The 27985-nt window shown below is 39.0% G+C and overlaps 1 long non-coding RNA gene and 1 other non-coding gene across 2 annotated transcripts in view; both read right to left on the bottom strand.

The window, feature by feature from the left end:
- Positions 1-27985, bottom strand: part of LOC132515665 (uncharacterized) — a 170784-nt gene that overhangs the window by 98871 nt on the left and 43928 nt on the right. The gene's annotated exons all lie outside the window — the stretch shown is intronic.
- Positions 22071-22177, bottom strand: LOC132516498 (U6 spliceosomal RNA). Its single transcript, XR_009539332.1, has one exon. It is a non-coding gene; the product is annotated as a U6 spliceosomal RNA (small nuclear RNA).

Below are 27985 nucleotides of genomic sequence, written 5' to 3'. Positions count from 1 at the left end.
AGAAAACCTAATGAACCAGAACTCTGCAATAAATAATGATAAATATTACACAAAGGTTTCTAAATATCAGAACTAGTGATAATTCTGAAAAACAACTAGGCAGTTAAAAAGTTCAACATGGAATAAAATAATTATTGTCAACTAAATCACTGTGAGAGAGAAAAGTGTTTTTTTATAAAACCTCCTAATTGGATCTGGAATTGGTGAAATCATCTGCAAGTGAAACCTAACTGAAGAAGATGAAGACAAAGAGACTGTAAAGTGCTCTGAATACGATACTATCTGTTCCCAGTATATTGCTTCCTACAGACAAAGAACTATCACACATGAAAGAGGATGAAATATTAAGGGACCTCTAAATAGTTAGGGTGTCTAATAAGACATTTCAAAACTAATAGTTCCAAGAATTAACTCTTGATTTCCTCCAAACCCTATTCCTCCCCAAATCCCTCCCCTCAGGAAACACCACCGCCTTTTCCCAGTTCTCAACTTGTCCGTGTTTCAGGTTTGTTTCACTGGCCTAAAATTCCTGCCCCCTTTCTCTTGGCTTTAAACAAACCCTGTTCCTCCCTCAGTATCCAGTTCAAATCCCACCATGTTTTCCCAAAGTCCTTCATGATCATCCCGGGTTAGAACACTCTCTCACCTCTGAGCGCCCACGGCAACCATCATCAGTGCAATTCATGGGTCATAAATTTAGGCCCCGACCCTTGGAATCTTCCTGAACTCTGCTCTTTCCGTCACAGCCTACATGCAATGCATCAGTCAATCTGGTCACCTCTGCCTTTGAACTATACCCTGAATCCTGTTGAGCCACCACTTTGACAAAGCCACTGGCACACTGTGCTTGGACTATTGCAGTAGACCCTTAGTTGGCCTTAGAGTTTCAACCTCTCCATTTCCATCATTTTCCCCAACACACACACACATACACACACACCAGAGTATTCTTTTAAAAATCAGATTATGTCACTCTTCAAAATTCTCCAGTGATTTCAATAGCACTCAAGGAAAATGCCCCAAATCCTTGCCATAGACTAATAGATCCACCGATACCTCACCATCAAGCCTAACTAATCTTCCTGCTACCATTCTCTGCTGCTCTAACACCTCCAGCAAAAACCCATCACCCTTCCCTCTACTCCAGACATGGGGTCTCGCTGCTCTTCTATGAACTCATCATCCTCTTCTCCCTCTACCCCAAGGCATTTTCACTTGCTAATCGCTGGGCCTGGAACACTCTCAGTTCAGTTCTCTGCTCAAATGCCTTAGGGAGACATTCTCTGATCACGCTACACAAAGTAACATTATTATCATCACCACCTCTTTCTCTTCCCCTGAACCTTATTATTCTTCACAACACTTGTCAATCCCTAACATGTTATTTTAATATACATTATAATATACAAAGTATATATTTTAAAATAAGTTCTTGGGAGGTTCTATCTAATAGGAGCCTACAATAAATAAATAAATAACACATACTAAGAATAGTTTTTAATATATACTCAGTTGGTCATTTTGCAAACTTCTCAACAATGCAATGGTCCAAAAATGCAACTGCAAAATGCATGAAGTAGGGCTGATGAGGAGAAAGGTTAGGGATTAAAAGCAGCATTAGTGAAAACTTATGTCCATACAAAAACCTGCACACAGAGGTTTATAGCAGCTTTATTCATAACTACCAAAACTTGGAAGCAATCAACATGTCCTTCAGTAGGTGAATGGGTAAACTGTGGTACATCCACACGATGGAACATTACTCAGGGCTAAAAAGAAATGAGCTCTCAAGCCATGAAAAGACATGGAGGAACCTTAAGTGCATATGACCAAGTGAAAGAAGCCAATCTGAAAACGCTTTATACTGTATGATTCCAACCGTATTACATTTTGGAAAAGATAAAACTATGGAGACAGTAAAAAGATTAGTGGTTGCCAGGGGTTGGGGGAAGAAGGAGGGATGAATAGGCGGAGCACAGAGGACTTTTAGGACACTGAAAATACTCTGTTTAATGACATGTGGCATTATCCTATCACACAGCATCCAAATCCATAGACTGTATAACACCAGCAGTGAACTGTAATGTAAACTGCAGACTCTGGGTGATTCTGATGTGTCAGTGTAGGTTCACCAGTTGTAACAGATGCACCATCTGGTGGGGCATGCTGATAGTGGTGGAGGCTGTGCGTGTGTGGGCACAGGGCGCATACGGGAAATCTCTGTACCTTCCTCTCAATTTTGCTGTGAACCGAAAATTACCCTAAAACAAAATAAAAGTAGTATTTGTGGATAAAAGTTACTTCACAGAGTTGCTATGAAGATTATATTACTCTCAATAACATATGTGAGGTATCTCAGAAACTGACCAGCCTATTACAAGTCTTCAATAAATGTCCACAAACACAAATCTTTTGTTATTGCTCCCATTCTGTTTTCTGTAAATGGGAGCACACAGCTGCCTAGAGAGTGCAATCATTCAATACTGTCACTTGAAAGGCATGAAACACAGTTAATTGTTAGTCTACAAATTGAAGAGTGACGAGCATCGGCCTGTTAGTTTACATTGCTTCCACTCTTCTAATGGGCCATCTAGCACTGTAGAAAAAGCAAAATAACCTCATAAAAACCCAGATTACTATGGTCTTCATTACATTCCAGACTAAGTCTTCTCTCTGATATCACACCTGCACAATGTCAAAGTGTTCGAAGGACCAATTTTCATGATAATTTTATTTTATTAAATTATGTTTATGTAGACAGTATCTATTTCATTACCTAATATTTCCTGGAAACTCTGATTATTTACAAAGAAATGAGTAGATCCTGTGTCAGTAAGCTCAGGCTAGTATCTTCTGCCATCTAATGTGTTAAGAATTCTTGAGACTTTTCTGATTACAATTCAAATTAAATGCAAACAGTCAAGTAGCACACAGAGACCCCATTATCCACTCTCTGTGAGCTGAGAGGATGAATAATATAATGAGACATGTTAATTATTTGCTTTCCAGCAGCTGTGACTGATTAGTTTTGACTGGTACATCTTGCTAATGTGATAGAGGACAGTAAATATCAGGGCTTGTCACATTTTTCCAGGGCAAGGAAACTGTGGTCTCCAATGACTTGCTTCATTTGTAGCTTGCTATGCAATTTGCCAAAGTGATGCTAGATCCCCACAATCTCTTAACCAAGTGAATTTCATGTTAGGGGACCCTAAGTTTTCAGAGCCCTCTGTCTCAGTAAAGTTGGTCTCTCTCTCTCTCTGTCTCTGTCTCTCTCTGTCTCTGTCTCTCTCTGTCTCTCTCTCTCTCCCTCACACACACACACTTTAGTTTCTGAATTGATAACATACAGAACCAAGCCTACGGAGGTACTAAGAGATACCAGCCACCATATGTACTTTTCTTTCTTTCTACTTAAGAGTGCCTTTTTACATCATGTTGCTTATTTTTAAACAACTAAATGCCTTTTGTGAGTCCACGAGTGTCTGCACCAGATCCACTCTGAGCTTTGAAATCTTTGAGCTGCGTGTGAGGGGTTTTGAATCATGGCCATCTAGAAGAAACTATCACTAGAGGTGTGTTTCTCAATGTTTTTTTTTATCACCCCCCCTTTAGATTTTTTTTCCTAATCGTCCCCTTCCCATGAAATTTTAATACCTCAGATACACCATACCTAGTTATGTACTATGGCCTTTTATAGGGCCACAGACCTGTAACATCTGAGATTTTCTTGATCCCCCAAGAACCTGTTTTCACCCCTTGGGAGAAAGATCACCCCTGCTGAGAAAGTGTTCACGAGGGGCTTCATTCTACCCCCTCTTCATCGTTGTCTAAGTTACATATTCTCGTTGGACACATGAGCTCTTCAATATCTCATGTCTCCCATGCAAACTGCTAGAACAGGCACACCCCAAGTCTAGGTCCTCCCCTCAAACGAGGTGGTCAAGACAGTGCACAGGGTACAATCACACTTCATCCTCTTTCTTTTCCCCCCAGGAACCTAGGCTGAATCAGGTTCAAACAACTTCAAGGCAACCTTGATGGAAGAAAGAAAACTCAGAAGTGCCATGTGCAAATAGTGCTTTGCAGAAATATGAATGAATTTGAACCCACAGTCTACCTACTTTAATTAAGTACTTCACTTTTCTGAGCTTTAGCATGCACATCCATTAAGTGGAAATGTCAGTAGTTATTTCTTAACCATTTAATAAAGATTTGTTAGCTCAGCTGAAAGCCCCCATGAAGACAACCAAAAACACTTACTGATCCAAAGAAGATAATTTTCCTAAATTTACTGCAGCAAGTAAGAACACTACCTTGACAAAATCTTAGAATCACCAAAGGGAGAAAATTAAGGACGGTTACTTATAGGGTTATAGGACCCGCGCCAAAAGATTTCAAGGTCATTTTGAAAAGCAGAGAAGCAGCTGGGATTGGGTAGAATTAAGGACAGAGTAACTTGGGATTCGTGGCCACAGTACAGTGAGGTCTCGAGATGAGGGCTGATAAGCAGGCTGTTTTTGAAGCAGTTTGAGGAGCAAGCTATTCGTGTTCATACGATAACCATTTTAGTTGGCCTGTGGTCTTAGCTTCCTGGAGTGAAACAAAAATAATACATTTTGCTTGGTCCCAGTATCATTTAACACAGGAACTGGAATTTGTTTAAATTCTCAGTTCCTGCAATATGTCAGACATATATATTGTGAACAGGTTCCCTAGCTTCAAGAAGCTTCTACTCCCGCAAGAAAAATAAGCTTCAAAAAGATACTGCATGGATCAAATCTTTCAAAGAAGTGTAGGTTGCTAGGGAAGTGAAAAGAAGAGGGGGTCATCCATGAGAAAAATATAATAAAGTGTTCTTTGTAAAATGTCTAGCAAAGTCTCCAAGACAATACAGGAAGTATCCCTGAGAATATCCACTGGCTTTTCAGTGCTTGGACCTGAGGATGAAAGGTGGGATGGAGAGGTTTACCCCTTTTTCCCATTCTGAATTTGCAAGGATCTACAGATTAAGTAATTTAATCTATAAGTATACATAGATTATAGATTAACCTTCTGTTGTCTTTCCTAAAATTCTAAGGAAGACAGACTCTCCCTCTGAGTTTGTGAGGTCAAGCACTAAATCAAGGCATAGAAGCTATCAAGGCAATAATCTAGAAACTATGAGTTCTAGTTAACGCAAGTGGTCTGGGATTACAATCAGTAGAAAGCCATGCCCTGGTTTTAGTAAATGTCTCCTCTTAGTAGGCATGAATATCATATACTCATGTTTAAGAATCATGACTAAATGTTTTCTTGACACAAGTCTCTGGAGTAAAAAGGGTCTAACTCGTAAACCAAAATTCATCAGCAGTTGCAATCTAGAATTACTAAAGCACTGAACGTTAAATAAATCTACTCAAGAAACCCACGCAGATCCAGGAACACCAGACACTTTAACTGCGTGAAATTATCACTTGGGCTGTGTCTATTCTGGCTCAGTTTTGCTGGGTCCTCTGGCAGATCTTCCATGAGCCAACAACTCCTACTACCTTCTGCCCTCTCAGGTCTGGTGAGCCCACATGTACCCTCTTCCCTTCCCTATGGAAACTGGCTCCATTCCTACAGACCCATTTTGGAAACCGGCACCACCACACGAGGCTCACCTGGCAAACCTGTGCTAATCCCAAATGATCTGGCCCATCACTTATTAATGCTGTAACCCTAAGGAAGTCACTTAAACTCTTGTGCTTGACTTTTCTCACCTAAAAATGGGGGTAACAATAATGTCTAGAATCTTAGAGCTGTTCCGAGGTTTAAGTAACATAATGCATGAAAAGGGTAAGCACGGTAACTAAAAAACAGAGAACTATACATTTTAGCTATTATTATTCATGCCTTCATGTGTCTCACTGATTTTGTCTCTTCTCAATTGCTGCTGATGCCAACAGAATCTTAACTCTCATCACCTGACACCTCATGTCATTATTTTAAGAGCTTTCCCACTGGTTTTCTTACCATCAATTTTTCCCCTTCTTCATTTTAGACATTAGTAATTAATTATCCCCTACGTGCAACTCCCCATCACATCAAGTTCCTGGCTTGAACACCTTCTTGTGCCTCACTCTCAAGGTTTCCTGTAACCTGACTCTGCTAAAACAACTTAAACGCATTGTTAACGCACCATGGATTCTTTTTGGTAGTTTTCAGTAGAAACCAATGGCTAGAGGGAGTTAAAGCTATAGGTCTTCTCTCCCTCTGTCACTCAGAGTTACACCAAAATGAAAGCAAGACTGAAAGCTGCTTCTGCCACCGATGCAAACGGTGATGTGACCCTAAAACAACCATGCCACCTGTTCTGTAAGCCTGGTAGAGGCCCATCTCTCTATCCTTTCTCATGTTCCAACAGCATTCTGTATAGAAAATTTACCTAAAGCAGATTCTACACCATTCTTTCTTTCCCCGGCTTTACTGAGATATAACTGACATGCAACACTGTAAGTTTAAGGTGTACAACAGGTTGATTTGATACACTTATATATTACAAAATGATTACCACCATCGTGTTAGCAAATACCTCCCTCACATCATATAATTACCATTTCTTTTTTGGGGTGAGAACATTTAAGATCTACTCTCTTAGCAACTTTCAAGTATATAATAGGGTACTGTTAACTAAAATCACCATGCTGTACACTAGGTCCTCAGAACTTATTCGTCTTATAACTGGAAGTCCGTACCCTTTGACCAGCATCTTCCCACTTTCCTCACCCTCTACACTCTTCTAATGGCAGGATGCAACTCACCTGGTCAGGGCTGAGCAGCGGTATCCTCTGCTTAACAACTGAGCCCAGGTCAGGTTTAGAAACCTGAGCCCAGCGTGTCGTCCACAGCACGTGGTCAGTGGGATCTCTGTGCCTTGTTTATGCCCCAGCTGCCATGCCTGTACAACGTTTCTGACTGATCAGCCCTCATTTCATGGATTATAAAATAATAGCTAACATCAACTATAAAAATTAATAAGGCAACTGATATTAATTGAAATAAAGACAGTGAAGCTCTCTGCCTGCCTGGGCCTCTGGCCCTGGGGCCTCTGTTTAGACACTTTCATACACCGACTAACCACTCCTAACGTGCGTATTCCTGACTATGGTATCTGAAATGTCGACCTTAGAGTATAGATTAAATTAATTAGCACTTTCTATGCTGAAGCATTTGACAGTAAATTGCAGGACATAACGTCTTCTCTTTCCCTGTTTCCCACCACACACATTCATCTAGAGCAGGGTTTCTCAACCTTGGCACTACTGACATTTCTGACTAGATAATTCTCCTAGAGGGGGATGGACTGTGTATTATAGGATGTCTAGGTCAATTCTAAGACTGGGACCCACTTTGCTTACAGTTGGTCCCAGTCTTAGAATTGACCTTCTCTGCCCTCCTAATCAAATGTGACCTACGCTTTAAGACAAGATATCTACAAGCACCTCAAAAACCATGTGAAGATCTCAGAAGTAATTTGTCTGACCCATGGGAATGCAGTTTCTGGATCCACATGGTCCCCCACAGCTCTGGTTATCTTAGAGCTTCCCACTCCTCCTACTTTTTTCATTTATAGTACCCGCTGGGTCCTGTAAGAATAGACTTTGAAACCTCTACCTTAATATTAAACAGAAGCTATCCTTACATAAAAGCTTCCACTCTTTATGTCCATAGTGACCTGACTTCTTCCTTTTCTGGAGAAGTTTTACACTCTAAAGCAGAGAGACAGAGAGAGAGAGAGAGAGAGAGAGAGAGAGATTCTGGTACCAAAATTTGCAACTTAATTGGTTCCCGTTAACAGAATTAAACTATTAAACCACAATATACAAAAGTCATTTATTCTTTAAATAGTCACAGAAATCACAAGTAGTTAGACTGGCTAAAATATTGTTCATGTGGATTAATATAGAGTATGAGCTGTTCCGCAGTTCTCAAAAGGTCAAGGCCCATAGAAGATAGAGTTCTTTAAAACATTCATGTGGGAGTGTCCATTTATGTGGCAATCTATGAAACTGTTTGTACTAGGAAAAGGTACAGGTAATAATTTTTTGTGAACTACTAGCTAAAAAAATTATTTTTAACTCTCCTAATTTTCTAGAAACAAACCCTATCATATTACATCAAGAACATTATAAAAGCAAATGTTGGCAAAATACAAAGTTAGGGGAACAGTGGCTGTTCTCAGCAAGGCTTAATAAACATAATAGGACTTATAACAAATTAATCATTAATAAAAGCACTGTGAAAATGCAGTGATATATCTGTGCACACATTATCCATGTAGGTTAAATCACTTAAAAGTAGTTCTACCTGGATAGTTTTTAAATTGGATAATTTATAATATGTAAGGAAGATTTTACAGTTTTCCCTAAAATAGAAATGAGATAAACATTTGGCAACATTTTATTAAAACACCTTATATCTCCACATCTGTTTTATCTCAAAAGTCTTTAACAGTGCAAAAAAAATTTCCCAAACTGAAATAAATATATCAGGAAAACATACATATGTGTCTGTGAACTATCTACTTTTTGTAAATAAACATAAACTATGTCACTGATCATCTCACTTCTTTTCTTTCCCTTTTTTTCTATTCTTACATCAAACACTTTGCAATGTTACATCATAACCAGACACCTCTCCCCAAAGAAAGTCTCTTTTTAAATAATATGGCCTTTTCGAATCTTCACAACTGCTGTTGGGGGTAGTTATATTCAGTTTATAGAGAGGAAAATCAAATCTCAGGGAATTTGAGGATATTGTCTAACTTCCTAAGTGGAAAATGAAGAACCCAAACTCAGGCATATCTGACTCCAAGTCTGTGGTGTTTAAGCTACTCAAGCTGCTCGTCAGTTTTCTCCTTCTTAGCAAAGGGAGCCTGACTGTACTGGTCAGTAGGGTCCATCTAGTTCAGTTATCTATGTACAATCATTCCAAAAGGTTCATTAAAAAATTTTTTGGCACTTTATGAGATAACCAAAACCTTATTTGAGAATGCAAAGAATGAATAACCCCTAGTCTGAGTAAGATGCATATGGATATGTATAGAGATATTACTATATCTTAGAATGCATTAAGCAAATAAATGGCATCCATGCATAGTATTTATGATAAGTATTCAATGGATAAAAATGAGGTTCTGAATAAACTTGCATGACTTTCTCACAGTGGAACTGGTAAAACACTTTAGTATGGCTGAGAGAATAGTCTCCATTCTGGTCTGGAGTTCTCTTTTATTAGCATCTTCTTTTTCCTTAATGAATACTTCACTACTTTTGTGCCATCCTATTCTATCATGGAATGTTGGTTTACTGAGCGCAAGGATCTTTATTTTCAGTCTAATTTTTTATGTGCTGAAAGTTCAAGTGTGAGATTATTACATTCTAATAATATTTACTCATAACGACTACTCAAAACCTGCTAATCATTTTGTTAAATCTATTACATTTATTATCTCATATCATATTTACAGAACATTGCAAGGTAGACATTTTTACCTCCACTGTGTAGTCGGAGAAACTGAGGCTTACGGGCGGGTATTGTGTGAATTCTAAAGTCACACAGACGGGAGATGGTGGACTGGAAATTCAGATGCAGAAATGTCTAATTCCAAGCTGTGTACTCAGCCACCTTGCGGTACAGCTGAGGAGGGAATGTTTCTCCAACAAGCTTTGCAAAATGTCAGCTGCATGCTTTCCAAGCTATCCCAGAGGTTTACATGGGCTAAACCTCTTCCTCTGTTTACATGGCATTCTGAGCTCTGGGTGAGGCAACTACTCTCTGTGCCAAAGGAAAGAAAGAGTACTTTATTCAGTTCCCTACGAAGGAAAGAGAGCTAATGTTGTTTTCCAGGAAGAAAACTATTACTTTCAGATTAATGATTGAGTTGAAGATGGGTCATCCATTGGGCAAACATCTCCTCTAGTGCAGCATTAAATCTTCTCCAGTATCAGTGCTCAGGGGATGTATTCAGTTAATTCTATCTAAATGAGGTTACATTTTAATCAAATTATCAATTTTATCAACTTATATATTTTATACAATTTCTACATTTAAGTTCTACAACTTATTTAGCTATCATTTGAATAATGTAAAATAATTTTAGCTATATAAAATAACTTAATTAAATTATGCAGAACTTAATTCCATCTGAAGTCCAACTTTTTGTAGATTCAAGGATATTAAAGAGGCTTAAAAAATGTTTCAAGTGGACATTCAAACTTCTAATGGGAAATGTTATAATTCACATACTGAAAAATACCCTGTCATGTACAAAGATGAAATCTGTGACCTCTTTTCAACATGCTATATTTAGTTTCCCAAAAAAGAGGAGGAGGAAGAATTTTGCAAATCTGTCCCCATTTCTTACCTGGTTCCTGCTAAAGCAATAACAGGCACTTGAAAAATGTCATTCTGTAGGATTACAGAGCTAACTGGCTGGCCTGGGCTAAATTCACACTCGATTTTCTTGGCACCATGCTAAAACCAACTGAACTATTTGGTCTTCAAAGCAAGAAAGGTTTACTCTGCCAGTCTAAATACCTAGAGGAATCACTATGTAGTATTTTTTTTAGTTTTTTTTAACCCTAATTAAACGTAGTTTTAAAGTTTATCCTGAGAAATTTATTTTCCAGTGGAAATTTACCCCCTGGATATTTAAGTAAAGTTTTTTTTGGTTTTTTTTTTCCTAACTACTTATAAAGCAGTATGCTAGAAGTCACATATCAGGGATCTACCATAATATAACTTTTAATAGACACATGGGTGCATTTTAGCCAAAATCCACATACTTGGCTGGGGATGAATACATCTATTATTTACAGCTAAATACTTCCTCTACCTGGAGAGATTCCTATCCTGCAAGGATTTTAGAACATGAAGTACTAATACCTTATTTTGAAAATAAAGTGAGTGACAACCTTCTAAAATCCTTGCCAGGAAGAAAAATGCTAAATATAGATGGTGAAACTCCATCTTGGGGAGATTAAATCATACCTGTATAAACACCTGAAGTCATGGCAACTTTCTACCACAGACCAGTCAATTGTTATATTTTCAAAATTCTATACTTCCTGTGTGTTATTTTATAGTGCACTTTTGTAATCATTGTATCCTTTTTAACCATTCCCCAAATCCCCCCAATATTGCTTTTTTACATGAATTGTAAAGCTCAGAAATGTTAATTCACTAGCTTAAAAAGGTAATTACAGAGTAATACACAAAACAGGATTAAAAAAAACACAGTCAAGCTGACACCTAAAATCATCACAGATGTGTAGGCAGATCTATACATATCATCACAAATAGATATTAATAATATTACTATCATTTTGCCTTTCCTTCCCACTTAGCTCTCAGGTATTGCTTTTTTACTGAAGGCACTGTACCTGCCTCTGTCACCTCTCTTTCCTCTCTGCTTTGATTTCCCATTTCTAATCTTCTGAGGGATGGATAAAAAAGAGAAGCATAGTTCTGAGTGTAAAATGGAAAGAAAATGCCTGTAAATGACAGCCAGAGCACTTACCCATGAGTGAGAGGACTTTAGTCTGGGCATGTGGATTTTGTGTTACTGTACTTGGCTACCCAGAAGTCTTTCTTATTTATTTTTACATGTCTATTTTTACCGGTGATTGAGTTTGCCAAATATGTGAGAGGGAACAACAACAATGAGACTTTCTAAGAAGTTATTATTTACCCATTTTTAACACAGAAAATGTATAGAAAACTCTTTATTAATCTTATGAAATCTGATAATTCAAAAATAATAAGAATGTTTTAATTAATGGAAGGGTCTCATTAATATTTGATATAATTTCCAATCGAATACTTAGAAGATGATTAATATTTTTATTCTCTTTTGTAAAACTAACTTCTCAAGTTTCTGTTTCAACACTAGAGACCATAATCAAGATGGAAACTAGTCATCTTTTCAGCTTCCTGGAATTTATCATAATTAATCTTTGAATACATTAAGCCAAAATGTTAGAGGCATTTAATAGGCAAAGTAACATAACAATAAAAATGTTGAATTAATACCATCACTATTTCCAAATCAATATTGGAAAAATAATTCAAATGATCTATAAGTAAAGTCCCTTGTGATTAATATCTGGAAGTATCGCTTGTAATCAGTATCTGGTTTATCTTCTCAGCTTTGGTCGTGCCTATAAAGTAATAGACAAGAAGCCAGACACAGCCTTCCTCAAATCACTGATATGAAGAAAGCTCTTTGTTATGCGCTAAAACTGAACATGCCTCATCTTTGGTATTTGTTTGCCCTGAATTGTGTCATTTATTATCTATCGTAAGCAAGTCAGGCCCAGTTACAAAGTCTTCGCTTTCTGAAATGTATGCTACTTACTGCTCTACACGTGACTCAAGAACACTTTTACTTAACAACAAGTCTTTTCCTGTTTCTCATGTCAGAAAGTACCAAGTAAGCAAATGGAAAGTCCTAACAGTAGGAGAATGCTTGCCGAAATCAGTGAATGTGACTTCCAATGGCACTCCAGATTCAAAAATAGAGTGGATTTTAATTATTTCCTTTGAGGGAAAATAAAACAACCACGGCACTTAAAAAGATGTCTCAAATAAGGCATCTTTCCTCAGAAATAAGAAATAACAGAGTGCTTTCTGAAAATACCCCCCAATGTCCAGTCAGGCAGTGATGTGAACACTCAAAATCAGAGCTTCTGCCTCAGACATTGTAAGGACCAGAGAGAGGACCTGTCGGCATGGGACATCTAGCTCTCCTAGACCATTCCTGTCATTCTCTCCACAGGGCTGACAGGCACCAGAAATCTCGATCTCACCAGCAGGTGCCCATAATGTCAGCTTTCAACAACAGGCATTTTATCATAAGCACAGTGTATTTTTAATTCCTGGCAGCTAACTTTTCTGAACCAGCCTTGATCTAATGTTAAGAGAGCTGGACCATTCTTTGAGCTTCACTTCTGCTCTGAGATTCAGGAACCTATTCACGACAACCCTTGATCTCTGCCGGTACTGTTTGTTTATCCTCCCTGCAGAAGGATGGCTTCTGGACCCCAGTCTGCTGTGCCCACACCTTGGGGCACACTCTGACCAATGAAGTTTATTCCTCCAACTCTGACAACGAACGGTCCAAAGTGTATTCAAGCTGGTATTAATTTATATCACGGTCCTTTCCCATACATATAACAGAGAGTTGCAGCCAGAATTCTTGCTGCAGAAAGCTATACGCTTCTTCCCCTAAGAGGGATCATTTAATTCCCCACAGGGAAAGATATGTAGAATAAGCCCCCAGCAAAATTACCAAGGCTGGAAACTGTGCCCCGCATCCATTTTCAGGCTGTGGTCCAAAGCGTCCCTTTTCCCATATTCCAAGAAGGAATCTAGACAGTGCAGAGTTGAAGGTCTCAGGCTCACAGGGGCCTGGTGTGAAGCCAGCTCTGAGGGGCCCGGGCACCGCCCTTGCAATCAGGCTGCCTGGGCAGATCCTGGCTCCGACAGCCGCCAGCTCTGGGACCGTGGGGAAGTCATGTAAAGCTTCCACACCTCGGTCCTTCCGAATGCGTGGAGAGATGAGGGTAATAATGGGGTTGGTCTGAACATTCAAGGAGCTTGCCCACATGACGTCACTAGCAAAATGCCCGAAACAGTGCAATGCTGATCCCTCATCAAACTGCCTACTCACAGCTTTAAAACAAATACATAAATAGATAAAAGGAAATGGACCTGTGGACGTAACTTGGGTTTGAGAGAATATAGTTCTTTCTCGTCGTTACTTTCATGAGGATGATTAAGACCAACATCACTCTGCCTTCACCACAGGCACCTCCTGGCATTTCTTCAAACTCACCAAACACCAGCCTTGCACTTGCTGCCCCTTCTGCCTGGAATGCCGTGTCCCCAGGTGGCCATGCTGCCCCTTCCCGTCCTCCAGTGTTCTGCTCAAACGTCCCCATCACAGAGAGAACGTTCCTGACCCCTGATCCATAACAGCACCCTGTATGGTTCTCTATTCTTTTAAGCAGCTTTACTTTCTTTCATAGCATTAGGGCCACCTGACGGTTCATTATGAGTTGATCGCCTTAGTGTCTGTCTCACCGCATGTGAAGGCGCAGACTTCCCTTCACTGTGCTCCCTGACATCTGTGACAGTGACCGGCACGTTACAGGCGCTCAAAATTATGTGTTAAGTAAATAAGTGTTGTTACCGAATGATTCTTCACCAAGCAGGTTATACAGAGGAACAGGGATGCGTGGTGTATGTCAGACAGAGGTCAGGGCTGCAGCTCCTCTCGTGGAGCTCAGTCCCCGGCCAGGACCGTCTCAGCTGCATGCATGCTAAGATGCTGAAAGGTAAAATGGACATTTCTCTCCACTATCTGGCACTAGGTTGTTTCAGTTTATTTCCAAAAAGACAAATGTTTAAGATTTTCAATTGTTTCAATACATGTGGCCATAAAGAGAGACTGGAATTAATATACATTCTACTACAATCATTTGTCAAATTATCATGGGCTCAGCAGACACAAAAGAACACGACTAGGTTTGAAACACCAGTTACTCCCAGCTGACAATTAGGTTGTTTGCTTTATTTAGTTAGGTATATGTATCTTTTTCATTTCTATCCTACAAGTCTTGCCATAAAAACCATGGTGTCTAAGATCCAGCTCAGCTTATGTTCTAGGTGGTTAAGTTTGCAAACCAGAGGAGGTCAAATCTGCACTACATTTTAACTGATTTAGATTTTGTTATTTCAACAAGCAAACAACTTAAGCGTTCCGCCGTGGGGAACTCAGGGACAAGAGTGATCCCATCATTGTCTGTCTACTCCGGGCCAACAGGATGTTTCGTGAGGCTCAATCATATTGGTAGAATGGGCGCACCCTATGCTCTTCTCAAAAACTAAACAGCTTTATTATAAGTGGTATGCTAAATCAATATTTGGATGCATTTTTTTAATGCAACAAGCACAGTATGATTCAGAAAGATGTTTGTAATAATTACATGGAACTCCTCTCCTGAAACTTTTCCAGCTTTCTTTCGTTTGAATAGCAGTCTAGTGACTCCTTAGGAAATCCTTATAAAGTAAGTAAAGGGTGGTAACAAGAAAACCCATTTTACAAATGAGGAAGTGGTGGTTACTTACCCTAGGTTCAGGTTCTAATTGAAAAGTCAGGACAGAAGACTCTGTATCAGAGTCTACTGTTAAGCTCCAAAAAGGGAATGACTTCTTTCCTAGCATGATTTTCAAACTTATCAATTGATCCCAAGGTCATGAAATATTTTTTACAATTTCTCTTTAGCTTTGAGCCAGCACCAATTGCTATTTGTCACCAGCCTTGGAAAGGGAGCAAGAGGTTGGAGAGATGGCACGTGGATTTTTTTAAATTGAGATATAATTGTCTCATAGCATTGTATTGGTTTTAGGTATACAACCTAATGATTTGATAATGATTTGATATATGTACATTTTGGGAAATGATTACCTAAATAAATTTAGTTAACATCCATAACAATGCATAGTTAGCAACCTCCAAATATTGATATATAATATAGTATTGTTAACTATAGTCACCGTGCTGTAAATTACAGGATTTATTTATCTGATAACTGGAAGTTTGACCACCTACACGTATTTCACCCATCCCTCCACCCCACCTCCAGCAACTACCAATCTCTGTACCTGTGAGTTCAGAGTTTTTGTTTGTTTTTAGATTCCACATATACATGAGATCTTATGGTATCTTGTTCTGTGTGATTCATTTCATTTAGGAGTCCTCAAGGCCCCTATTCATATTGTCAAAATGGCAGGATTTCCTCCTTTTTTATGGCTAAATAATAATTTTCCATCATTTTCTTTATTTATTCACCCACCAATGGACAATTATGTTGTTTCCATGTGTTGGCTATTATAAGTAATGCTGCAACGAATAGGGAGGTACAGATGTTTTCGCGTTAATGTTTTGTTTCCTTTGGATAAATACCCAGAAGTGGGATTGCTGGGTCATATGGTAGTTCCATTTTTAGTTTTTTGAGGAAGCTCCATACTGTTTTCCACAGTGGCTGCACCAATTTACATTCCCACCAACAGTGCAAAGTTTCCCTTTTTTCCAAGCCCTTGTCAACATTTGCTACTTCTTCTCTTTTTGAAAATAGCCGTTCTAACATGTGAGAAGTGATATTTCTTTGTTGTTTTGATTTGCGTTTCCCTGATGATTAGTGATATTGAGCTCTTTTTCATGAAACTGTTGTCCATCTGCATGTCTTCTTTGGAAAAATGTCTATTCGAGTCCTCTGCCCTTCTTAAAATCAGATTGTCTGGGTTTGGGGGGGTTTGTTGTTGGTTTTTTTTGCTATTGAGTTGTATAAGTTCTTTGTATATTTTGGATATTAGCTTATCAGATGTATGATTTGTAATTCTTTTCTCTCATTCAATAGGTTGTCTTTTCATTTTGTTGATGGTTTCCTTTGCTGTATAGAAGCTTTTTAGTTTGATGTAGTACCACGTGTTTACCTTTGCTTTTGTTACCTTTGCTTTTGGTGTCAAATCCAAAAAACTCATTGTCAAGACAGATGCCAAGGAGCCTATCCCCTATGTTTTCTTCTACAAGTTTTATGGTTTCAGGTCTTACATTCAAGTCTTTATTTCGAGTTGTTTTGCGTATGGAGTATACAAAAAGAATAAACAGAAACCTCAATTAAATAGAGTTGGGAGACTAGCATGGGGAGCTCTCATGGACTGCAATGATAGCAGAGCCCAACAGGAAGTAAGACCCCTATTCTTTCCTGGCAGGACTCAGCCAGTGAAAAGCCATGAACTCTTTGTTTACCATCATCCTCCCTACTTCCTTTTCCCTTCTATAAAAGTGTTCTTCCTCCCTTGCTGTGTGGGGACTTGCATATGGCTCACCATGGTTGCAGAAGCCAAATTACAATTCTCTTGTGAGCCCAAATAAACCCATCTTTGCTAGAGCAATATCTGGCAGTTATTTGTTTCAGGTCAACAGGGGTAACATAGTGGTCTAGTTTCATGCTTTTGCATGTGGCTGTTCAGTTTTCCCAACACCATTTACTGAAGAGACTGTCCTTTTCCCACTGTATATCCTTGGGTCCTTTGTTACAAATTAGATGACCATACAGGCACGGGTCTATTTCTGGGCTCTCTGTTCTGTTCCATTGATCTATGTGTCTATTTTTGTGCCAGTACCATACTGTTTAGATTACTGTAGCTTTGTGTTACAGTTTGAAATCAGGGAGCGTGATATGTCCAAGTTTGTTCTTTTCCAAGATTACTTTAGCTATTCAGGGTCTTTTGTGGTTCCACACAAATTTGGGGGTTCTTAGTCCTATTTCTGTGAAAAATGTCATTGGAATTTTGAGGGGGATTGCACTGAATCTCTAGATTACTTTGGGCAGTATGGGCATTTTAACAATATTAATTCTTCCAATCCATGGACACAGAGTATATTTTCATTTATGTGTGTCTCCTCCAATTTCTTTCATTGGTGTCTTATGTTTCCTTGGTTAACTTTATACCCAGTATTTTATTCTTTTTGATGTAATTGTAAACGGGACTGATTTCTTAATTTCTCTTTGATAGTTCGTTATTAGTATATAGAAATGCAACTAATTTTTGTATATTGATTTTGTATCTTCCAACTTTACCAAATTTGTTTATTAGTTCCAACAGGTTTTTTGGTGGAGTCTTTAGGGTTTTCTATGTATAGTACCATGTCAGCTACAAAGAGAGACAGTTTTACTTCTTCCTTTCGAATCTGGATGACGTCTATCTCTTTTTCTTGTCTAACTGCTGTGGTACGGCTTCCAATATTATGTTGAATAAAAGTAGTAAGAGTGACCATTCTTGTCTTGTTCCTGATGTTAGAGGAAATACTCTCAGCTTTTCACTATTGAGTATGATGTTACCTGTGGGCTTGTTATATGTGGTCTTTATTATGCTGAGGTACATTACCTCTATACCTCTTTGTTGAGAATTTTTGTCATGAATGGATGTTGAATTTTGTCAAATGCTTTTTCTGCATCTATGGTGATGACTGTATTGGGTTGGCCAAAAAGTTCATTTGGGTTTTTCTGTAAGATGTTACAAACTTTTTGGCCAGCCCAATATGATTTTTATCCTTCATTTTGTTAATGTGGTATATCACACTGATTTGAAGATGTTGAACCATCCTTGTGTCCCTGGAATAAATCCAATTTGATCATAGTGTATGATCCTTTTAATGTACTGTCGAATTCAGTTTGCTGATATTTTGTTGAGGATTTTCTTGCATCAATGTTCATCAGGGACATCAGCCTATAATTTTATTTTCTTGTAGTGTCTAGTTTTGCTGTCAGGGTAATGCTGGCCTTGAAAAATGAGTTTGAAAATGTTCCCTTCTCTTCTATTTTTTAGAAGAGTTTGAGAAGGATTAGTATTCATTCTTCTTTAAATGTTTGTTAGAATTCATCAGTGAAGCCATCTGGTCCTGAACTTCTGTTTGCTGGGTGTAATGCATTTTTAAATGTTTCAAAGAGCACTCTGTGTCTTAATAAATAGACAATATAAGAGGTGTGCTTACCCAGACAATCATTCTCTTAGGGAACATCAGTTTAATTTCAACATCATAATTATTCTGGCACTAAATCAATCAAAGCGTTTTCTCCTTTACCTCAGTTATGATACTTAAATGTTACTGAATTGAAACAATCATAAAATTGAGGAAAATACTGTATACTGACAACCTACAACAAATATGTCAAAATATCAATAATTTGTCCAATTCTTCATGGCCTATTGATCGGTAAATGCCATGTCACTGCTCCAGCAGATCCCTGGGTCATTGTAACTTCATGACTGAGAACTGAGGCTGGCCAAACTCCGCATAAGGGACCACACAATCACATGCCTGACCCTCTTCCGAAATGTTAACATGCCCAAAACATTAACCCAAGTAAGAATGAGAGCACTCTTCCTCTTAAAGATTAAAGACCAACAGCTCCTGTTGCCTTTGGTGCCACAGTCACTGAAACTGGGGTCCTGGGTGCCTCCACCACAGCTGGGGTACAACTCCTATCAACATCCTTAGACTGTCATCATTCCTTAAGGTTTGATAAATGCAGCACCTTGTTTAAAAGACAAGCTCAGACAGGAGCACTCCATGACAACACTGGCCTGGGCGCCAAATGGGATAAGATCTCTTATTCAATAACACACACACTGCTCTTGGTGAGAGTGTTTGGACTGGAATTATGTGCTTCCAAGGTCAGCTAATTCACGATCTCACAACCAGAGCTTCCCTTTAGCCTCCAGCCCTGAGACAGAACCTCACCCACTAGACACATATACTCTGGTAGCGATGGATTCACTCTCAAGAGTGTCACTGCTCTTCCCTGCAGGCAAGAAAAAATGAAGGCTATGTAAGTTAATTAAAAATGTTTAACAACTTTGGATTCCAAAAGAAAGGCATCATTATGGGCCCCTTTCCTCAGAGGAAACTCCTCTACTTCTATGCAAATTTATGGTTACAGATGGATTCATAATGGAGGGTTTCTCCCTCTGCTCCTAGGGTAGCAATGAAACTCCAATAGATATAAGAGAAAAGGGGTAAAGTCTACTTCCTACATCCTAAGCAGATACCCTGGCATGGCTAAAATGTCTTTTTCAAAAACAACATACATGTATATATAAAATGCCTTGCACATGATAACTATTTATCAACAAAAGGTACATTTCGTGTTCAATGAAAGATAGCTATTGTTATTAAAAACATAATCACACAATGCACAGATTCTGCTGGGCCACTTCTCAACTGCAAAAACCACATGGAATGGCAAACAGCATTTAGTTCCACTTTCTTAGTCATCTACATATTCACTGCAAAATTAGAGCTGAGGTCAATAAAACACAGACTTTTGTAATAGTCCAGATCAAACTCTTTTTTTCCCCATCCCTAAATTTTACATTTCCAAGTAAATGACCATAGTGTGCTGACTAACAACCTAAAATGATAACAGTATGTATTTTCACCAATAACTAAAATTGGCTTGGCTGTATAGATTCTTGAAAAAGAAAGAAAAAAGGCAAAACTCATAAAAGTAGGATAAATTGGAATCAAATATCATCCCCTGGATAAATTCCTTAATTGTGTGTATGCCCCTCAGCACTTCACAGACAAGTAAAACAGAAAAACACACATTCGTTTTAATCCGAGAGCCTAGAGATGAATACTAACTCCTTTTCATTTGTCCGAAGAGACTGAAGATGAGAGATGCTCACGAATGGAATATGCTTCTATTCCCAATAGCCAAGACATGGAAACAACCTAAATGTCCACTGACAGATGAATGGACAAAGAAGATGTAGCACATATATACAATAGAATACTACTCATCCATGAAAAAAGAATGAAATAATGCCATTTGCAGCAACATGGACAGACCTAGAGATTCTCGTACTAAGTGAAGTAAGTCAGAAAGAGAAAGACAAATACCATATGATATCACTTATATGTGGAATCTAAAATATGACACAAAGGAAGCTATCTATGAAACAGAAACAGACTCATAGACATAGAGAACAGACCTGTGGTTGCCAAGGGGGAGGAGTGTGGGGGAAGGAAGGAGGGGGAGTTTGGGATTAGCAGATGCAAACTAGCATATATAGGATGGATGAACAACAAAGTCCTACTGTATAGCACAGGGAACTATATTCAATGCCCTGTGATAAACCATAATGGACAAGAATATAAAAAAGAATGTATATATGTATAACTGAATCACTTTGCAGTACAGCAGAAATTAACACAATATTGTAAATCAATTATACTTCAATTTTAAAAAAAAAAAGGAATGTGCTTAATCAGTGGGAGTCATGCTGGCATCAGCATCCTGGGCTCTGGTCCACCTGTAGATATGCAGAAAAGTAGATGACAGGGACACACATTCACAGGCCTGTCTCCCCAAATGAATAATAACAACAGCTTACATTTACATAGCACTTACTGTGTGCCAGAGACTGCTCTAAGCACTCACCGAGTGTGAGAGACTGTGTGTGTGTGTGTGTGTGTGTGTGTGTGTGTGTGTGTGTGTGTGTGTGTGTGTGTGTGTGTGTGCGTGCGTGCATCATTTAATCTTCACAACCACTCTATGAGAAAGCTACTTATCCTCACTTTAAAGATGGGAAAATTGAGGCCCAAGTTCACACAGCTCGGAAGTGGTAGAGCTGGCATTTAAACTCAGGCCATCTGAACTCTGTAGTCTGTTTTTAACCACCACGCTCTACTGCCTAGAGCGGAATCATTTCCCCTGAAGTGCCACCAGAGAAAGTGTTATTCTTTCTGAGAACAGTGGTGGTGCTGCTGTCTCCTAGTTTTTCAGATGACCCTGGAACCTTAGGTTTTTTCTGACTTAGCATGTCTGCAGTTCACACTAGTGGAGCTCCTGTCACTCTGAGAAGTTCAGAGATTGAACCGGTCACTTAATTAGGCAACAGTACAATGTGACTTCCTGTCCCCTGGGCAGCACTGCACTGGGCACTGAGAACTTACAAGGTTAAGGGAGGATGGCCCTGCTGAGGCCCAACCTAACATGACAGTATTAGAGAATGGGCCTTTGGGAGGTAATTAGGTTTAGGAGAGGTCCTGAGGGTGGGAACCTCATGCTGGGAATAATGGCCCTTATAAGGAGAGACACTAGAAAGCTTGCTCTGGTGAGGACCCAGCAAGAAGGTGGCAGTTTCTCAACCCAAGGAGGGAGCCTTCACTAGAAACCAATCATGCTGGCACCCTGATCTTGGACATCTAGTCTCTAGAACTATGAGAAAATAAATTTCTGAGTTTGGGGGGGGGGGTTTTGTTTTTTTAAATTTATAAAGAAAAAAAAGCTCAATTTATTTTGTACTTTCGTTTACATCAACATCTTCTTCTTTCCTGCTTTAAAAAGGCTCACATTCTCAGTTGAAACCCCAAATGTCAGTTTGTGGGGCACAATGTTATTTCATGGGTAAAAGCGGAAGTGCTGATATTAATTATTAATTAATCTTGATTAATTACAAAGCAGTTCAAAAATATGGAACGCTTCACGAATTTGCACGTCAACCTTGCGCAGGGGCCGTGCTAATCTTCTCTGTGTCGTTCCAATTTTAGTATACATGCTGCCGAAGCAAGCACAGATTTCTGTTTGTAAAGCCACCCAGTCCATGGTATTTGGTTACGGCAGCCTAAGCTGAGACAGACACAGACAGTGTTTAATGACAAGGACAGGATAGACACTTAAATCTGTGTTCATGGAAGAGAGACAGGAGCGAGAAACCATATTTAGAGGTTTACTAGTAGAAATATTTATGCATTTTAATAGAGAAGGTAAACAGGGAAGGATGGGTGTTTATCATGGTGGCAGATAATTATTATCATCATTACTCTTGCTACCACTTACCAACATTTAACATACTTTCTCATTTAATCCTCAAAAACAACCCTACATGAAACTGAAATTTAGAGGGACTAGGTCATTTCCCCAGAGCATATAGCAATATTGTCAGGACGAAGACGGGACCCTGGCTCTGACATCAAAGCCCCTGACTCTGCCTTGCATCATGCAGAAGGTGGCAGGACAGCTCTGGGTTTTTCCGGCAAAGCTTCCAGAGCAGCTAACATCCAGGAGGGTAGAAACCCAGCAAACAATATCTAGAATTAAGGCTTTCAAAAAAAAACAACAAAGTACTTCTTTCCAGCTCCTGCCAAGACAAAGGAAAAGAGCGGCTTCTTATCCGTAATATGATTCTCACTTTTAAATTAATCCAGGGAGAATAAAAAGATAGCATCAGCCGAAGATGCACATGGAGACTATGATCAAGCTCCAAGTATCCTAAAAGGGACTTTGTCTGCTCTGGATAACCATGCGCTTGTGTCAATCTTAGATCACATTCCCTTTCAGGTAAGTGTGAAAACTGGGAAGGATTTGATGCTTAGAATTTAGTTAACAATATAGTATTATCAAGATATTGGATTTGAAATCCAACGTACTCCACTCTCTCTTCACTCAGAAAACCTGTGCTCTAAAGCGAATTAATCGAGGAATGAAAAGGTGGGTAACGCCTATGGAATCATTACAGTATGGCTACATTTTTTGTCTGAAGCTTTCTGCTCATTTGAGCATTTTGTTCTCAGGAACAGCCCAGTACTTAAGAATAATTGTCCCACAAATTAGTGAAGGCATTCTTTGTCAACCATCTGGCAGGCTGTTAAACGGATACATTTTTCCTTTTTTTCCCAGCCAAATGATTTCAGCACAATGTACTACCAGATGTCTTCTGTTTCTGAACAAATGATGATAGAAAGCAATCTTTGTCTAACAACAAAGGTATAAATAGTGAATAATCTTGGCTCCATTTAAAATGTAATGCAACAAACTGTGGAACCCTGAGCTCAAAGACACGCTGTTCAATTTTCTCTCAATTTTCCTAAGGATATTTTCTATCTCCCAAGATTATTCTAAACGATAAGGGGAATGATGCATTCAGAGATAAACAGATGATAAATGTTGGCTCTATTTGTTTTGGTATAAGAATAAAGTCTGCCTCATGAATTATAAAGTATTTATATGTGTGAGCAGAATTCAATAGTATAATCAAATAAGCCTTAAGAAAATGTTCTATTAGCATTCTAAAATATTCACAATTGTTGTTGCTCTGCATGCTAATTGAGCAAACCCAAATTTATATTAAGAAATGTAATGTTTAATTCTTACACAAATTACTTTTATGTGTCAAATGACTTATATCCCTCCTATTCCCAGAAGGATTTAAAATAGATTACAACGAAAGATATAACTAAGGAAAGTAAAAAAATTTTAAGTCGAGGACTAAAAAGAAGATGTAAACATTCTGACTACAAGATAACATCAGTGCTGCCACTGAGGTTCTGCATACCCTCAAACTAAGGTCTAATACATGATAGATGATAGATAGAGATAGATAGATAGATAGATAGACAGACAGACAGACTAATAAATTGTGTGGCTGCCATTATGCCATAATTGCACAGTAAAAAACACGTCAACTCTAAAGAAACAACTTTTCCTGGCACTAAATTCAAACCACAAGTTTATAGGTTAAGGGAAGGGAAGTGGTGAATAAAAAAGAAATACATTATTAGAGCCCCTCTGAATAATCTTCAAAACATAAACTAGAAGTCTCTATGGAGACAGACCATGGTGACAACATTCCAGGAATTCCAAGATGATGGGATCACCCCCACAGAGATGCTGAAACAGAGGCAGGATGGACACTCCTTTCTCAGGGCTAGAACAGATTGGGGCGGCTCCAGGATCCAGGCGGTGGACAGAGGCTGTGCTGCAGCCAGGTACAACACAGCCCGGGTGCGCTGGGGCCTGTGGCAGACAGCGAGAAGGCAGCCCCGCAGAGAGTACACTCCCAACCCGGAAGGAAGGGCACAAACAACACCCTCTTTCTGAGGAAATCCAACCCACGGGCCATGTGCTCCCAGTTGCCGGCAAAGAAAAATTATGTGTGAAATACTTCCTGGCAGATACGCTGTCGGTAATTACATGCGACATCAAGATGAGGTTTTAAGCACAGCCTGCAGGATTTCCCTTCCATGGAAGATGTGGTAGGTCATGGCAAGGCATCTCTTGCAACAACTAGAAAAAGCCAAATAAATTACCAAAAATCATAACCTTTAAAGACACTGAAGACCTATGGGGACACTGAGGACCAAACATACTACAATCCCAGGAAGGGCAGGTTCCCTCCCAGGTGATCTGAGCATCAGAGACAGAAGGGATGGCAAGAGTGCCAAGCTCAGAACTCCCAGAGGGTGAAACTCACCTCCTACTCTTTCAGGGCACAAGAGACAGAACACCAGGTGCTCAAGGAAAAGCCTGAGAAGGTCACACCTGAAGAACATGTATAAACCTGTCCTGGAAATACTCAGTTATCACGTGACTCAGTGTTTCAGCCCTGAAAATATAATCTTCTATGATTTAGGAATACAGCCCAGATCTCAATGACTTTTCTTTATAAGGCAGTAAGGGTCTTCCATCTATGCATTTATCTAAATTCTTTGTTCACTCATTTGTATTTTTAGCCTGTGCTGCCACCGGGAAAAATGAGACCTATAAGCTTACTCTCCACTATGTGAAGAGATATATATAAATATATTTACAATTCCACTTACTAATCCATTTATAACAGATTTTTAGAATAGTCACTTCTAATTTTCCATTTCTAAGCTTCAAGGCACTAAAATATTGAGTCTGTTACTGACTATATTTGTTTTTGTATCTTTTTGAAACATATTTTTAAATACACAGTTAACACCTGAAGATGTTCTCCATGTTGAGACGTTTTGAATCAGATTTTTTAGGCGGCCCATCCAATCCCATTGTCTTCCTCAGAAGTAACCGCTTTCATGTGAATCTTTTCAGTCCTTTTAAAGATACATTTATGGTCATATAAATGCAAATGGAGATATATTTAGGTTTTTACATGACATATTTATGCAAGTATTACATAATGTATTGCAACTTGGTTTATTCAAGTAAAAAGACAAATTCCTCATATGTACAGATACCCCTATACATGTTATTTTTTTTATTTTGAAATGTTTTTCAAAAAACATTTTACTCCTTTGTTATTCAGCTGAGAGTATTATGTTATAATTTATAATTAGGACAGAGTCTGTACTTTTACTAATAAAATTCTGAAATGAATTTTAAAATAACTAGAAATGTACCTTCATTACAGTCAAATTTTTGTAAGATTTTTTTTTGTCTTAGGTTGTATTTATAACCCTGAATTTCCAAAAGTATTAATAAGAATTGAGGGGTACCACATGTTATTTAATAAGAAGAACTTTTGAGTAGAAAGTGATCTGTGTCACATAAGAAAACAATCATCCTCCCTGTAGAAGCTGGTCATGGAAAGTTCACTCAATTCATTACTTTCCTTAAAAAGGAAACGGTTCCAACTGTATCTCTCACTGCTGTTCTCCATGTTCTGTATCGTCACTAAAAGTCTTGTCCATATGCTCCTTGTTCTTTTTGGTTCTATGCCTCGCGACCTTCCTCTTCTGGCTGTGAGGCGCGTCTCCACGGCAACACGTGACCAAGCTCAGCTTGCCTTCAAGGGCAGGTCACTGACCCCCCTCTCCAAAATCACTTGCTTTCTTTAGTTTTCTAATCAATAGCTGCACTCTCTTGGACAAGTCACTAGAAACTGTAAATCTATTTTCCTAGAGTATTAGAGAATCTCTCAATTTCCCCCCAGTCCCCAATGTGCAGTGGTTCTAAAAATGCTCCCTCTTGGTGGACCCTCCACTGCATTTATCACATGTTCCTCTTTGTGGGGCTAATACAAGTCTCCCCTGTGGGATGGAGCCTGGCTCACCTCCCAGGCTAGAGGGCGAAGGCGGAGGGAAGGACTCGCTGGTGAGCACTTTACTTGAAAGGCTTCCTGTGATTTGGATCCTCATGATCTTTTTCTTTTTAACAGCTTTATCGAGGTGTGACAGACACACAATAACCTGCATGCGTTTACACTGTAAAACGTACACTTAAATGTGTTCATACGTGTGTTCTGACACATTTATGCAACAGAGAGACCATTAGCCCAATCGAGACAATGAACATATATAACCACCACCCCCAAAAGCTTCCTTGTCCCCTCTTGCATATCTTTTATTCAAAAATCCTTCCTTTAATTAGGTGGCTATATAATTACAGATTCTTTTGTATGTAAACGATATTTACCTCAGACTTAACCTTGGTTGCCTGATTTTAAATTTCAGCTAGGCCCTCATCTTCCAGCTTTGACTAGGAATCATCTTATTTCCTGAAGCACTATTTTTCAACCTTTCTTCCAACGCAACCAATCCTATCAGTGACTCTTCCCATTATGGGGAGTGATTCTAACACGGCCTTATGGTCAGAATCCTTAGTCTTGTATATGGCTTAACTGAGAGAAGGGTTTCAGCAGATTTTTCCACACAGTCTTTAAAAATAAAAAGCAACTCTTTATAAAACACTGACGCATAAGCAATCACTATACTGTGATCATGACATTTTAGAACAAGAGGCACTAATAATCTGACAAGTATTTAAAGAAACAGAAGTTCCCAGGAAAATCAGGCCCATTGATGGTTCACAAAATAACTCACTCAACAAGCATTAACCCCACCCTATTAGCCACACACACATACCCATCCTTGAAGATCACTTCCAAAGAAACCTTCTCAGCCATGACATCTTCAGCAACACTGTAAATATCAGAATACCTACCTGGAGACTGAACACTTTAATATTCAAGGAACAGAACTGTTTGAAACAAACCTTTTATGATCATATATTTTTAAAATGATGACCTTATAAAAAGTGAAGAATGGTGAGCACAGAGAGCATCACATGATAATGATGAAATTCATCAGGCAACAAAAGGCCAGGCCACAAGATGCAGACGAGATCCCGCAGATTTTACTGGAAGATGGCAGGGACATCACTGCAAATCTCTGGTGATGCGTGAATTGTGACAATTTCCAGTTGTTGATGGAGGGAGGCACGTGGATAAATGTGTGTATGTGTCTGTGTGTGTGTGACTGATGAGCTTTTTGAGAGGCTAAAATATCTGTAAACAATGGGGGAAATGTCTTAATCTAGAACACACCAGTCCCAGACGTTCTGAGAACATTAACTTCCCAGTGAAATTTAATTCCTAGATGATGAGCTGACCTTAAAATCTGAGAATAGTCACACAGCTACTTGGCACTGCTTTCAGAGTAAGTTCTGTGCCCAACTTATCTTGTACCTCCCAGACTGAACAGTCTGTATCCAGACGCTGTTGGGTGAGGAGTGACAGAATTCATAAATGCAGAGGGGAATAAGCCCAGCTGTGATCACAAACACATGAACTGACGAAATGGGGCTATTGCTTTCAAAACAGGCACTTCTGTTTCGTCTGCTCA

This window comes from Lagenorhynchus albirostris, chromosome 2 (assembly GCF_949774975.1).
Source record: "Lagenorhynchus albirostris chromosome 2, mLagAlb1.1, whole genome shotgun sequence".
Lineage (NCBI taxonomy): Eukaryota > Metazoa > Chordata > Mammalia > Artiodactyla > Delphinidae > Lagenorhynchus > Lagenorhynchus albirostris.
This window is presented reverse-complemented; position numbering and strand designations above follow the sequence as displayed.